The sequence below is a fragment of the Balaenoptera physalus genome, assembly GCF_965194825.1.
Source record: "Balaenoptera physalus genome assembly, chromosome: 7".
In the NCBI taxonomy this organism is placed as follows: domain Eukaryota; kingdom Metazoa; phylum Chordata; class Mammalia; order Artiodactyla; family Balaenopteridae; genus Balaenoptera; species Balaenoptera physalus.
Window position 1 is genome coordinate 70294760 of NC_138886.1, and position 14180 is coordinate 70308939.

Below are 14180 nucleotides of genomic sequence, written 5' to 3' on the forward strand. Positions count from 1 at the left end.
TATTTTCTCCCATTCTGAGGGTGGTCTTTTCATTTCGTTTATGATTTCCTTTGCTGTGTAAAAGCTTTTAAGTTTAATTAGGTCCCATTTGTTTATTTCTGTTTTTATTTCCATTTCTCTAGGAGGTGGGTCAAAAAGGATCTTGCTGTGATTTATGTCATAGAGTGTTCTGCCTATGTTTTCCTCTAAGAGTTTTATAGTGTCTGGTCTTACATTTAGGTCTCTAACCCATTTTGAGTTTATTTTTGTGTATGGTGTTAGGGAGTGTTCTAATTTCATTCTTTTACATGTAGCTGTCCAATTTTCCCAGCACCACTTATTAAAGAGACTATCTTTTCTCCATTGTATATTCTTGCCTCCTTTGTCATAGATTAGGTGACCATAGGTGCATGAGTTTACCTCTGGACTTTCTATCCTGTTCCATTGATCTATATTTCTGTTTTGGGGCCAGTACCATATGCTTTTGATTACTATAACTTTGTAGTGCAGTCTGAAGTCAGGGAGCCTGATTCCTCCAGCTCCGTTTTTCTTTCTCAATATTGCTTAATATTGCTTAGCTTTTCACGGTCTTTTGTGTTTCCATATAAATTGTAAAATTTTTTGTTCTAACTCTGTGATAAATGCCATTGGTAATTTGATAGGGATTGCATTGAATCTGTAGATTGCTTTGGGTAGTAGAGTCATTTTCACAATATTGATTCTTCCAGTCCAAGAATATGGTATCAATACATCTCTCCATCTGTTTGTGTCATCTTTATTTATTTGTTTGTTTATTTATTTATTTATTTTTGGCTTCATTGGGTCTTTGTTGCTGCGCGCGGGCTTTCTGTAGTTGCAGCGAGCAGGGGCTACTCTTCGGTGCAGTGTGCAGGATTTTCATTGCGGTGGCTTCTCTCACTGCGGAGCACAGGCTCTAGGCACACAGGCTTCAGTAGTTGTGGCATGCGGGCTCAGTAGTTGTGGCGCATGGGCTTAGTTGCTCCATGGCATGTGGGATCTTCCCAGACCAGGGCTCGAACCCGTGTCCCCTGCATTGTTAGGCGGATTCTTAACCAATGCACCACCAGGGAAGTCCTGTTTGTGTCATCTTTGATTTCTTTCATCAGTGTCTTATAGTTTTCTGAGTACAGATCTTCTGCCTCCTTAGGTAGGTTTATTCCTAGGTGTTTTATTGTTTTTGATCTGATGGTAAATGGGATTGTTTTCTTGATTTCTCTTTCTGATCTTTCATTGTTAGTGTATAGGAATGCAAGAGATTTCTGTGTATTAAGTTTGTATCCTGCAACTTTACCAAATTCATTGATGAGCTCTAGTAGTTTTCTAGTAGCATCTTTAGGATTTTCTCTGTATAGTATCATGTCATCTGCAAACAGTGACAGTTTTACTTCTTTTCCAATTTGGATTCCTTTTCTATCTTTTTCTTCTCTGATTGCTGTGGCTAGGACTTCCAAGGTTATGTTGAATAATAGTGGTGAGAGTGGACATCCTTGTCTTGTTCCTGATCTTAGAGGAAATGCTTTCAGTTTTTCACCATTGAGAATGATGTTTTGCTGTGGGTTTGTTGTATATGGTCTTTATTATGTTGAGGTAGGTTCCCTCTATGCCCACTTTCTGGAGAGTTTTCTTCATAGATGGGTGTTGGATTTTGTCAAAAGATTTTTCTGTATCTATTGAGATGATCATATGGTTTTTATTCTTCAATTTGTTGATGTGGTGTATCACACTGATTGATAAGCTATTGAATTTTAATTTAACTTTACAACTAAGTTTTCAGAGTGACTTTTAATTACTGTATTTACTTATATAAACAGGAATGTAGCAAACTACATATTTAAATAAAATTTATAAACTTTATAGTACTACCAAGGTATAGATATACTTAAAAATCATGCAAAACTGCTCAAAATCATTGAAATTTTAAAATTATTTTCTTAATATTTATTTTTAGGTACTTAACTTTTAATTTTGCTTCATATCATAAAATAATTTTTTTCAGAAAATTATTTTTAATTTCACTGATGCTAGATATTCATCTAGATATTGTCAACATTTTTTTCTGTTAAGCACTTGCCGTAATTATGGATGTGTTGAACAACTTCAGTAGAATTAAATGATAAAATATAACCCTTTTTGTATTTAATATACAAATAAAATTTTCTATTTGTATTTAATTTCCATAGCGCAAATCACACTGAGACTCAAACATAAGCAACAACCACAAGACAGCCAATGGGAGCTCAGAAGTAAGTAAAGGCCACCTCTCACAATATTACTTTGAGATCAAGCGAATGATGGAGAGAAAGTCCTCCAGTGAGCCATCAAGCCACCATAGTGTGGAGCACTGATCGTGTATGCAGTTTGTTTATCTTCCATGAACTCAGTGTCAACGCTTCTTGTATGTATGATACACAAGAAAACCCAAAGACAAAAATGAATACTAAGGAATAAGATTTTGTTGTATAGGGTTAAGCTTTGGAGTGCCACAGCATTGTAATAGCAAAATTTGTCATACCCCTAAAAACTAATGTTTGCACCCATGGAAGCAGTTACCATCCCCAGTGAGAATGCATGATTTAGCAGTCATCATCAATTTGAATCTTTCTCTCTATTTTTGCATTAAATTTCAAATTTCCCTAAGGACTTTCAGAGGTGCCAATCCAAGTCTGTCCTTTTCAAACAAAAGGAAACCATCGTCATAATTAATTTAGAACTGAATAAATATTGATTATGTTGTGGAAAGAATTAACTTTCAGCTCCAATCTTTAATACTTTTTATTTTGCAGTGAAAGTTATGTTGCTTCAGCCCTCTACATTCCCATCTTCAAACAATAGGTATGTGCCCATCTTTGGCAAATCAGCTCTGTAGTAACTGGACTCTGACTTATTCTCTGTGGTATCATCGGCACCAGGCCCCGTGTAATCACTCAACAGGTAATTTTAACTAAAGCAGTTTCTTAGATTTTTCTCCTCCTACTGGAAGGCATTTGCAAATGACCAAGCTATTTTGCTTCATCAGGGCCATATTTGCTGGGATTATAATCGACAATGGCTAATATTTCCACTCTTCCCTTACTGGTATCAGTCATGCCTACTGAGTTTATTGCTAAAACCACTAGGATTATGTTTCCTTTAAGGTGCATATGGCTCTGGGGATTTAAGTTGCAGCACAATTTTCAGCCTTTGCCTGGCACTATATTAAACTCATGAGGATGGCCTCATCTCTAATTTGCCCTCTACTAGGTTAAGAACTAGCCTGGTGTCATATACAGAGCCACCTATCTGAACTCAGACTCTCCCTGAATCTCACAGCTCACAGTAACCAGACACATATTACTCCTTAGTGGATCTTTATTTATTTTTTTATTTTTTAAAGACTGTTTAGGAACATTATTATCTTAAGAACGTTAGCCATCCATTTTTATTTATATATTTTTATTTTTAGCTGTGTTGGGTCTTCGTTTCATGCGAGGGCTTTCTCCAGTTGCGGCAAGCGGGGGCCACTCTTCATCGCGGTGCGCGGGCCTCTCACTATCACGGCCCCTCCCGTTGCGGGGCACAGGCTCCAGACGCGCAGGCTCAGCAGTTGTGGCTCACGGGCCCAGTTGCTCCGCGGCACGTGGGATCTTCCCAGACCAGGGCTCGAACCCGTGTCCCCTGCATTAGCAGGCAGATACTCAACCACTGCGCCACCAGGGAAGCCCCAGTGGATCTTTACTGATGTGGCAATTACTACGTTTCTCCTGAGAATCTTTGGAGACTCTTCACAAAGAATGATGAATGTTCTGTTGCATCCTGTATCTTCGTTCCATTCCATGGGAGAGTGGGCTTCTTTCAGTTTGATGTCCAAAATTTGGCCCATAATAATTAAAGCATGACTTCAGGTCCAAAACCATGAGTTTGGATTCTGAGTCCTTGGTCTGCTCTTTTTTCCTGCTAACCTGCCCTTTCATCTTTATTTACTCAGCATGAATATATTCTTACTTCTACATGACAGGCATGTAGCCTTTAAAGACCTTTATGTTCTTAAGGTTTGGTACCCCACGAGATTCATTAAAGTCCTAATCCCCAAAGTGATGGTGTTAGGTGGTGGGCCCTTTGGGAGGTGATTAGGTCATGAAGATGGAGGCCTCACAATTGGAATTAGTGCCCTTTTAAAAGAGGTCTCAGATAAATCCCCCAGTCTCTGCCACATGAAGATACAAGGAGAAGTGAACAGTGTGTGACCTGGAAGCAGGCTTTCACCAGAACTGGACCATGCTGACACCCAGATCTTGGATTTCCAGACTCTGGAACTGTGAGTAATTTCTGCTCTTTACAAACTACCCAGCCTATGCTATTTTGTTGAAGATGCCCAAATAGTAAGACATGTCCTGACCTATTGTATCCTCAGAATACCTTCCATGAGTGTGTAAAATACCTAAAGGGAGAGACACCATCTTACCCAACCCCGTTTCCTAGACAGCTAGTCCAGTCCCTATCATTTCAGGAGCTCAATCATATATTTGATAGATACATTTGATAGATACGATGTGAGAGGACAATAATCTACATATACTTTAAAATTCTTTGTGGTTCTACAAGGGAAGTTACAATGGAATATTGTATGAGGTATTTTTTAAAAGACTGTTTGCAGCACTATTTTCTTCAAGTTCGCATTTTCAGTATTTAGAAGATAAGGATGAGAATCACAGGCCTGGACATAAATGGAAGACCCACGCTCCACTTTCAGTTCAGTCATCCTCAAGTACTTGCAAGGAGCTACGTGGCCCTACTTTTCTTGTCTCCCTCAGGTAAAAAGGAAACAACTTGTGTCTACACTTAGGAATATTTTCCTTGTTAGTCTATGCCTTTGGGAATCAACTTGAATGCTTCTTTCAAAGAGTCAGTCACGCTGTGAACTCTAATGAGTGACATCCATGTCATCATACCTAAGTTGAAATTGTGGAATCAGACCCCAAGTCAAATTTTTTTTATAATGTGAGTGTAAGCAAGAACATTGTTTTGGTTTCTTTTCTCTAGAATGTCATTAGTACACATAGTATAAAAATGAAAAGTAGTCTTATTCATTGAACTTATCTCCTCTTCCATTAGTCACCCAATAACTTCCCAACTTCTTTGCACTTAGATTCCCATGATAATAAATTCAGGCCAGCTAATGTGAGCAGAGGTGATATTGCCCTATACTGTCTTGGCCCTTGAAAACATCCCATGTAATCCCCACACTTTTTCCTTTACCACTGAGTGGAATAGACTCAAACAACACAAATTGGAAATCACACGTTGAATAGAGCAACGCCACACAATAGAGGGCACCCATGTCCCTACATCACTGTTTAGCAGAAGCCAACTAGAAAATTCATCTGATTAGGAATGCCTGCATTTTTCTCTTAAAGATGGAAAGATAAATTTCTATTATGACCCAATTACTGACATCTTTCTGTTTCTCTGTTACAGCAGCTAGCATGAAATTAACTGACAAATGTCTTGAACAGCATACTATGCTAACAACCTTTCCATTTTAAAATAAACGTCATAGTTGGGAACCCAAATACCCTCCAAGAAGTTAAACAGATTTTAGAAAGCACGTTGTAAAATTACCTGTTTAAGAAAATAGATTGTGTTCTTCTTTGTAAATATATTTTTGTAAACTCGTGATACTTCAGATAGTTTTCAGCATGTGCAGAAATATGAGTGGAAGTACCTTTGGAGGACTAAACAAACAATAATCATTTGATTAGAAGTGTCACAGGTGTACCTTTCTTCTTTATTTGTTGACAGTAAGTGGAGAATTATTACATGAGGGAAAGGAACACTTTAATTTCTCCTCTGATAACCTCCCAGGCACAGGGGCTGTATTCCTTTTCTTTCAGATAGAGATGGATTCTTTGGAAATATTTCGGGACAATTCCCAAATATGGACAATCCAGATTGTCATTTTCCACCTGCTTATGCAGTAGTTCCAAGGTGTGATCAAGGCTAGAGAGTAGTTTATGGAGTAGGGTGTTGTTCCAAGCAGCTTGGCTTTCCTCCGTGTTGAAGAAGTTACCATCTGCTGGAGCATCAGATGGTGGTAGCCAGTGCCTTGAGTCGTCAGGATTTCTGTGATATTCCCTCTTTTCCAAGGAAATTTGAAGTCGGTTCTGTCTCTAGGCATGACTGAAACGGGATCTTCTTCATCTGTCTCAAAAGTATGAAGAGTTCCCTGTTCTGTAGGCTATGGATCCAAGGCAGGTTCCAGCCAAGAGAGCAAGCAGGGATGGAGCAGAGTATCCTGCCGCTAGCAAATAGATCTGGGCCATTGAGAATTTCAGTGATTCACCAGCTGGCCGCGAGGGGGCGCGCGGGCACCACTAAACAATTAGCGGGAAGGTTCCTTCCCTGGAACCCGGGACAGCGCGCTTCTCTAGGCGGCGGCAAGAGGCCGCCGGATGTCTTTTGATCGGTTCGGCTAGGGAAACGCTGACTTCTGAGAATTTGCAGTTTCCGCGGTTTGGGCAGCGCGAGAGAAAGTGAGTTGCATCCTCACGGAGCAATTTTATACTGATTTAATAGTGCGAAAAAACTTTTGTCTTCGCGATGCTGAGTTCTCAAGTGGGAGCCTTTTCGCGGCCGCGCCAGCGACGTTTTTGTCTGGTTGGAAGCTGGAACCTTGCATTTTCGGGCTTTCCCCTGAGTTTTGTGCTTTATTTTCGCACAGAAACTTGAGCGAGGCCATTTTGGGGAAAGAAGCCGTTTTCTGAGGAGTTTGAAGCTGGGAAGCGAGTTGGGGCCGATTTTACAGATTCGGGCTCGTTTCTGGAGCTGTGCTAACGGCTCAGAGAAAGGGGAACGCGGCGGTGATGGGACGCCCGGAAGGGGTGGGGACGCCCTGGGGGTGAGTCGGAGCGCGGCCACCACCGGGGCCGAGGACGCGGGAGCTGAGCGCCCCTGTAGATGCTCTGGGACTTCATGGTGTCTTTCAAGGATACAGCGTTAACGTGGGGGAGGAAGTACTGAATAACTGAAAAGTAGGAACATTAGAAAACTCACAGCATTTTATTTTTTATATTTTTAAATTTATATTGCTTAAATTAAATATTTTAGAATTTTTTATATTTTAAAATATTTTCTGAAAATATTTTAAATATTGAAGGTAGGGTATTAAAATATATGAGTATTAAAACACAGCATTTTATTAAACTATTTAAACTATAGTTTCTTTATACTAAAACAAGAATTTAATATAATTTTACTTTCCTAGCTTTAATGGAAGCTAACTCATTAATATTTTCAAGACTACTTCTTTACTTGTTTGAGAGAACTGCAGTGTTTGACAGTTTCTTGTGACTCTGTGACAGTCTTAAATAATTTTTATTTAACTCGAGTCCTTTCTCAGGACACCAGCTTGACTGTAGTGTAGAAAGAAGAGTTATTAGTGTCCTGTACAAGCAGTTGAGGACATTTACCAGGTCTGATCTTCTCATTTTCTTTGGTAAGAATTTTATAGACTAAACAGAAATTACCCAAATTTCACTGGCAACGTGAAGCCTTCCTCTGTAAGGCTGTCAGCGTCATCCAAATGCAGGGTCATTTCTGTCTTTATTTAAAATTTTGATATTTTCTTTAGCATGTATGTTGTGGCATTTTCATTTTTATATATTGCCTTAAAATATTACTTATCTTGATCACTTAGATTTGGTGCCTTCTTACATTCCATGCTTGAGGGAAGTCCTCCCTTTCTTTACCCGGATAGCCAGGAGATAGCTTCAAAGTAATGTTGTGATCTTCCATAGCTAAAAATATAGGAATGTCCCATTTCTCGTCACCGTCTGCCCCATCTACATTTTATAACCCATTTCCTGGTCCCCATAACATTTAAAAACACCTTTGTCTTAAAATAATATCACCAGAGGTGGTCTGAGACTGAAGATGAGGGAAGGGACTGTTTATCTCATTTATACTATTCACAGAGCAGCCATTTTTCCTCGATGCTGGTTCTCTGCAAATGTTTCAAGTGCTGTAGGATTTCTCTCCTTAATGTACCAGGCATTGTTCTAAGCCTGGAAACTTGGGCTTTGCTCCCTCGCAGTCCAGAAGGCAACCCCTCTCCTGCAGTTTGCATTTGGGGCCTCAACACGCAGCCCCCTGACAGTGTTAAGGGAGCGGCAGTCAAAGCCTCTCTTGGCGGGGCTGATCATGGACTCTACAAGTTACTATATGTCACATTAATGCTAAACGCAGCTATGTTCGCTAAATTCAGATTCTCAGACTATAATTTGCAAACTTCATTTAATCTTTACATTTGCCTGTGTGACAACTACTTGAGTTGTCTCAGTTTTTTAGAAGAGGAAATCAAAATCTGATGTCATTTAAATTCAGGAGCCACAGATTTTGTCAGAGTGGAGCTTTCTGCTGCTCCCAGGCCCTCCTCTTCATCAGCTCTTGAGTACTGTTCCTCAGCTGCACTGAGCACACGGTGCTGCCTTCATCCTAATCCTGCCTCTGAAGTCTGTCCTCCCTGCTCCCTGGAGGGCAGTCACCATCCCTGCCTTACTTTCCTGGAATCCACATTGCCAAGCACATTGTCACATATATATGTGGTGAACACACTTTTGGTGACAGAAGGAAGAGAATGGTATGAATTAGTCCTTGGTGTTAACATTTATGCCACTCTTATCCATAGACTATGTCTGGAAACATGAGCTATGACTCCTGTAAAGTCATGTAGAGGAATTCAAATCTAATGTCTTAGCCCCTTAAAGGGGAAATGGAGAGAGGCAAGGCTAGTTGTATTTTGGTGCATTTCAAAGCATGAACATACAGTAAAATATCAAATGTCTAAGTACTCTTATTAGAATTTAAAAAGACACAGATTGAGACTCAGATTTTTATTTCAACCTTGCGTCTCATTTGGATGAGTATATCCTATTGGATTTATACTCTGTCCTTTTCCATGAATGTGTTTAATTTCCAGTGTAATAAACAGAAGACGCATTGAAGTTGCGACATTATCTGTTGCCAATAAATTGAAGAGAAATTGGAAAAACTTGGAAACAACGTTGGCATAAGTACAGAATTGACAACCTTGCACTATTTAAGAATCTCATTTGCAGGCAGGTACTCAGAGCAGCTGGATACAGGCTCCCACAGCCAGACACCTGCATCACCAGGCTCAGCGGGGCCTGCCAACCTCCTCACTGATGACACCCAGGATGATGTTCTCCAGCCCTGTCTGCACCCTTAGCTGTGACTGGCCCCGAACCACGGCCTGCCAAAGCAGGAGACCCTCACAAGTTCTGCACCTAATGGAAGAATCTTTCTTGTTTTCCTGCCTGAAGGACAAGAAGGTTTTCAGGTTCCTCCAGGAGCAGCCAGTTCCAAATAGCTCAGGCCACCTCTTTCTCCATGCAGTAATCTAGCAGATCTTCAACTTTTTCAGCAAAAAGGGATGATAATCCTCATTGGACTGATCAGCAGCTAGAATTTTCGGAGGCCTGTTTGGTGCAGGAAATGGAGATGGAAAGACTTTCTGAGCAATGAGGACTCCAGCCAGACTTTGAAGAACTCCTTCCAAAGTACCAGGCTCAGGGAATTCCCTGGTGGTCCAGTGGTTAGGACTCGGCGCTTTTACTGCTATGACTCAGATTCAATCCCTGATCCCACAAGCCGCTGGACGTGGCCAAAAAAAACCAAAAACAAAAAAGACAAAAAAAAAAAACCAAAAGTAAACACAAAGTACCAGGGTCGATCTGAGAAGGAAAGTACACAACTGCTCTTGCCTGGGACATTGTCATACTGGAAGTTAAGATGTGAAAATCAGTAAATGCTTTCTTTGTATTAATAAGCTCATCAGAAAACTCAGGAAGTTGAAAAGGAGACTTAAGCTTCCACAGTATGTCTCATCTACAGTCCTCCCTCAGCACCCGAGGGGGAGAGGTTCCAGGACCTCCACAGATACTGTGGATCTTCAAGTTCCTTATATAAGATGGTATAGTATTTGCATATAACCTATATACATCTCCCATATACTTTAAATCACCTCTAGATTACTTATAATACCTAATACAATGTGAATGCTATAAATAGTTGCTGGCACATGGCAAATTCAAGCTTTGCTTTTTGGAACTTTCTGGAATTTTTTTTTCAAATATTTTCAACCTGTAGTGGTTGAACCCATGTATATGGAGGGCTGACTGCACTTGTTAGTGGCCTCAATCTTGTAAATATTTACTCAGTTCAAAGACTTTTGTCTGCTTCTGTTAAAAAATATATTGAGTCATTTTGGCAGATTTTTATCAATAATAAGAAACTGTAGTTTTGAATAGAAAGAAATTTCATTTTAATTTGTAATAATTAGTATTTATTATCTTATGATAATTGCTATATTTGCAAATTTTACTATTTATGTTATAATATGGCAAGCTTTGCCTTTTGTTTTATTTTGCTTTGTCAGGGTAGTTTAATCTATATTTTAAGTGCTGAGTCTTACTTTTTTTTTTTTGGCCACGCGCGGCATGTGGGATCTTAGTTCCCTGAGCAGGGATCAAACCCTCGCCCGCTGCAGTGGAACCACAGAGTCTTAACTGCTGGACCACCAGGGAAGTCCGCTGACTCTTACTTTTGCTTTTATTTATTTATTTTTTTATTGGAGCATAATTGCTTTAAAATGTTGTGTTAGTTTCTGCTGTACAACGAAGTGAATCAGCTATATGTCTACATATATCCCCTCCCTCTTATACCTCCCTCCCACCCATCTAGGTCATCACAGAGCACCGAGCTGAGCTCCCTGTGCCAAACAGCAGGTTCCCCCTAGCTATCTATTTTACACATGGTAGTGTATATACATCAATCCTAATCTCCCAATTTATCCCACCCTTCCCTTCCCCCTCCACCATGTCCACACATCTGTTCTCTATGTCTGCGTCTCTATTCCTGCCCTGCAGATAAGTTCACCTGTACCATTTTTCTAGATTCCACATATATGCATTAATATACGATATTTGCTTTTCTCTTTCTGGCTTACTTCACTCTTTTGCTTTTAAGGAGATGCAAAGTGCCCTTAAACCTTCAGTCATCCTTAAAATCCAAAAGGCACATAAATAGTTTCGTTAATTCTGTTTATGTTTTTGCCAATCTTCCAGTAAGAACTGAAAGGAAATGCCATTTTTTGATGCCATTTCTTTCCTGGAAACTTGAACTTGCTACCATGGGAAACCACTATTTCAGCCAGCAAACATGGAATCGCCACACAGAGCCTATATCTTCTCATTTTTCACTTCTGGATCAAAATATCATACAGGTGCTTCAGATTGGCAAAGTCTTATTCAAGTGCCTGCATTCTGTCTGCAAAGGAGGCTAGAAATTTGCATTGGGTCTCCTACATTGGTGAATTAGTGTTCTATTGATGCATAATTAATAACCTAAAAATTTAGTGGCATTAACCACTAGTCTATTACCTAACAGTTTTTATGAATCAAGAATTTGAGAGTGCTTTCAGTGGGCTCAGGATCTCTCATGAGGTGGCGGTCAAGATGTCAGCTGGCCTGCAGTCACCTGAAGGCTTGACTTGGGTTGGAGGATCTGCTTCTAACGTGGGTCATTCACATGACCACTAGCAGGAAGCCTCAGTTCCTCATCACAGTCACCTGCGCCCCTCCACTAAGCTCTGTGATGTGTCCTCACAACAGCTGGCTTCTACCAAAGTGAGTGATGAAAACTAGAAGTGGAGAAGGCAGTAAATGGTTTTATGACATAGTCTTATAAGTTACACACCTTCACTTCAACCTGTGTTGTGTATTCATTAGAGGGAAGTTGCTACATCAAGCACATAGTCAAGGGAAGGGACGGGAAAGAGTATGAGACAGTTTGTCAATATATTTTAAAACAACTGCAATGAAAGAAATAGGATTCATAAGGTAGGCATATCCCTTCATGTAGAAAGGCTGTTGTACAGATGATGGGTGGCCATGAGTATGATGTCAAAAGAACAATCTGTGATGATTTATTGGCTATGGGCTTTGAGAAAGTTGAGAACTCAATGATAATGTCCATGTCTCTATCTTGGGCTGCCGAATGATTGGGGCCCATTCACACAGGGGACATAGAAGGGCAAGAAAGTTTGAAAAATATGTATTCAATTTTGAACATGTTAAGTGGAGATATTCTAGATATTCTAGCATGTAGAAATATGGATCTAATGTTTGGAGCTAAGATTCTGGGGAAAGAGATGCATATGGAGGTCACAATCATAGAGATGACATTTGGAACTATTTGGGAGGTTGAGACCTATATGTGCAGAGAGGATGAAGTGTGGGACTAGCACAGAATTTTGAGGAACACCAATTCCCTAAGATGAGAGGGAGTAGTCAATAAAGGAAGGAGAGGAGGAGGAGAAAAGCAGAAGATGGTGGTGACATAGAGACCAGATGAAGGTCAGACCTTAAGATGGAGGGCATGGTCAGAATCGTCAGATGCTTCTGAGATGTTACCCGTAGCTGACTGGCTGATCTCTGACCTCAGTAAGTTGTAGTTTATTGTAAACCTTGGCTGAGCGGTTTCAAGAGAACAAGGGAAGCTGAAGCCACATTATACTGAGTGGAGAAATTAGCTGCATGTGAAGAAATAGGGACAGATAATGCAAAGAACGTTGAAGAAGTTTGGGTATGAACAGAATGACAGAAGCAAAATACTACTAACAAGTGGTCATAGGGCTGAGGAATAGTCATGTTTAGGATAAAATGAAAATTAAGCACATTTAATGTTGATCAAAACTAGCCAATAAAAAGAAAGATGTTGATACAGGAGAGAGAGGATGTAACTGATAAAGCATAAACATCTTATTAAAGTCTCCTCTGCTTTTCTATCAAAGGAATCATTCTGAAGAACTAAGCCTTCTGGAATTGTCCCTCTGGTGTCACAGAGGTTTTGCACCCTGAGGCAGTGCGCCAGGCTGAGGCTTGGAATGGGTAAGGAGTTTATTTTACAAAGTGATGTAAAGTCTAAATGTGAGAATGGCTATGGGCCAAACTTCCATCTCTCTTCTCTGGCTGATCAGTTTCATCAAGGATGTTTATCGATGCTGAGGTTGTAAAAAATGTGTTCTTAAAATCTATGTGCTTGCATGCCCCTGGATAGTAATCATGTACCCTCAGGGATACCAATATCTAGGTTTGAACACTGATATATATATATATATATATATATATATATATATATATATATATGTATATATTTTAATATTTGTTTATTTTGGCTGCGCTGGGTCTTAGTTGTGGCACGGGATCTTTGCTGAGACATGCGGGATCCTTTAGTTGCGGCATGTGGACTTCTTAGTAGTGGCACGTGGATTTTTAGTTGTGGCATGCATGCAGGATCTAGCTCCCCGACCAGGGATCAAACCCAGGCCCCCTGCATTGGGAGCGCAGAGTCTTACCCACTGGACCACCAGGGAAGTCCTTGAACACTGATATATTAATGGATACCAGTATTCAGTGGCTTCACTGGTCTTTACTTACTCACCTGGAATCTCTTTCCTTTGGAGCACAAACAAATAGAATCAAATTTGTGGTTTTGGAAGAAATTGAGACCTTGTTTCCCCTCTAGAGGTCAGTCCAAAAGAGTTTTTTAAAACAATTTTTATTCTTTATTTTTAAAAATATTTATATATTTATTTATTTATTTTGGCTGCACAGGGTCTTAGTTGTGGCATGTGGGATCTTCGTCGCGGCATGCGGGATCTTTTCGTTGCTGCATGCGGACTTCTTAGTTGCGGCATGGCATGCGGGATCTAGTTCCCTGACCAGGGATCGAACCCAGGCCCCCTGCATTGGGAGTGTGGAGTCCTACCCACTGGACCACCAGGCAAGTCCCACTTATTCTTTATCTTTTTTTAAAAATTTGAAGGCCATTGAACCAATGGTACCCTAAGCATGGACTGGTCTAAGTATTTGCATCAACAATGCCTTTAATAAATAACCAGTCTTAATGAGGGCAGTGAAAATAACCACATGCTGAACTTCATGACCAGTGAAAGTCTGTGAAGTTCTGTATCTCAAGAGCCAAAATATTTTTCCTTAATCCCTGAGTGTTCCTGTCAACTTGTTAATGAAGAAAAAGACCCCACTTGATTCGAAGGTCTAAGTTATATATTATTTATTTTCCTGTTATCTTTGAAAAGGTCAGAAGGAAGATATTTCTTTTAA

At 40.1% G+C, this 14180-nt stretch overlaps 2 protein-coding genes and 1 pseudogene across 2 annotated transcripts in view; 1 reads left to right on the top strand and 2 right to left on the bottom strand.

Moving 5' to 3' along the window:
- The window catches only part of LOC309664758 (uncharacterized protein), a gene marked incomplete at its 5' end in the record, with an annotated part of 83587 nt that overhangs the window by 40200 nt on the left and 29207 nt on the right, over positions 1-14180 (top strand).
- The window catches only part of LOC309664751 (interferon alpha-1-like), a 109159-nt gene that overhangs the window by 6291 nt on the left and 88688 nt on the right, over positions 1-14180 (bottom strand). The window lies entirely within an intron of this gene.
- LOC309664762 (interferon alpha-7 pseudogene) lies at positions 3415-6299 on the bottom strand (annotated as a pseudogene). The gene has a single exon. The product of its transcript is annotated as an interferon alpha-7 pseudogene (transcript).